Source organism: Bubalus kerabau, chromosome 11 (assembly GCF_029407905.1).
Source record: "Bubalus kerabau isolate K-KA32 ecotype Philippines breed swamp buffalo chromosome 11, PCC_UOA_SB_1v2, whole genome shotgun sequence".
NCBI classification, from domain to species: Eukaryota; Metazoa; Chordata; class Mammalia; order Artiodactyla; family Bovidae; genus Bubalus; species Bubalus kerabau.
The window spans coordinates 53,970,033-53,971,719 of record NC_073634.1 but is presented as its reverse complement, the minus strand read 5'-3'; the positions used below and the strand labels follow the sequence as shown (position 1 = coordinate 53,971,719).

The window sequence follows — 1,687 nt, the reverse complement described above, 5'->3', positions numbered from 1 at the left end:
CAGTCATGTCTGACTCTTTGCAACCCTATGGACTATAGCCCACCAGGCACCTCTGCCAATGGCATTCTCAAGTCAAGAATACTGGAGTGGGTTGCCATTCCCTACTCCAGGAGATCTTTCCAATGCAGGGATCGAACCTAGGTCTCCTGCATTGCAGGCAGATTCTTTACCATCTGACCACCAGGGAAGCCAGCTAGAGTAAAATAAAAGGGTTCAATACTAAAGTAACTGAATGGTAAAATATTAGAAATCATACAAATGATAGTTCACTATCACAAAGTCTAGTGGGGAGATGGAGAAAATATTTTCAATTACATGACTAAAGCAATTTGTGTTTTTTCTTCTTAAAAGTCTTTATCTGCCCTCTGGTGTTTAAGAGGTGGATCTTCATGATTGTCTTGATTTATAGTCTGGTTCTTGTAAAGTATAGCAGCAGGAATCTGAAAAGTGATGTATAGCATTTCCTTGTTAGGGACTACATTTCTTACTAGGTGAACTGAACTGCATGCCTCCAAGAAGATGCCTAATACAGGTCCAGCTCATTGCTGAATGTCCCTTGCTGGATTAGCACCTTTGGAAAAGCTGTAACAATGCACAATGGGAAGTTCACTGTCAGATGGCTGTCCATCTAAGAGTGCTTTGAAAGAGCTGAGAAACTCAATAGCCTTTTCTGGCAAATTCATCAAATTCATGACAATGTGCACAGAGTATTTTATTTCTTTTGACCATGATCCCAGCTGCTGCATTAACTCTTCTCTGACTGGTCCTTGCAGGAAGTCTTTCCCATCCAAGTTAAAGGCTTTTACCTTTTTGTCCACTTTATTTAATTTACAGTTGTGCAGTAGCCATTTATGAGATTCAGGATTGAGATTATTAACAAACACAGTGCAGTTTTTCTTTGCTGCTGGAATGGCAAGGGCCCAACCCACCCCAGGAAAAACATCAAATAGGACATTCCCCAGATTGGAGAAGTTCTGTGACATGGCTGTGTTCTGTGGGGAGATGAGGATTCCAACAGACTTTTGAAAAATCAAATTCACAGGTGTTATTGCTTTCTCAAACATTGATCATCATATTTTCCTCTCCAGATAGTACTTCCAGTTGGAAATTTTGGTAGATATTATCAATATTATTGATTTGTGAGGATCAAAACAAACTGTGGAAAATTCTTCAAGAGATGGGAATACCAGATCTTACCTACTTCTGAGAAGTATGCACGTTAAGAAGCAACAGTTAGAACCAGATGTGGAACAATGGACTGGTTCCAAATTGGGAAAGGAATACATCAAGACTGTATTTTGTCACTCTACTTATTTAACTTATATGTAGAATACATCATGAGAAATACCAGGCTGGGTGAAGCACAAGCTGGAATCAAGATTGCTGGGAGAAATATCAATAACCTCAGATATGCAGATGACACCACCCTTATGGCAGAAAGTGAAGAAGAACTAAAGAGTCTGTAGATCAAAGTGAAAGAGGAGAATGAAAAGCCTAGCTTAAAACTCAACATTCAAGAAACAAAGATTACGGCATCCAGTCCCATCACTTCATGGCAAATTGATGGGGAAACGATGAAAACATTGGAAGACTTTATTTTCTTGGACTCCAAAATCACTGCAGATGGTGACTGCAGCCATGAAATTAAAAGACACTTGTTCCTTGGAAGAAAAGCTATGACCAACCT

At 39.5% G+C, this 1,687-nt stretch overlaps 1 pseudogene; it reads right to left on the bottom strand.

Annotated features, from left to right (window-relative positions):
* Positions 1 to 344: 344 nt before the first annotated feature.
* On the bottom strand, positions 345 to 1,146 carry LOC129623815 (tRNA (guanine(37)-N1)-methyltransferase-like; annotated as a pseudogene).
* Positions 1,147 to 1,687: the final 541 nt, after the last annotated feature.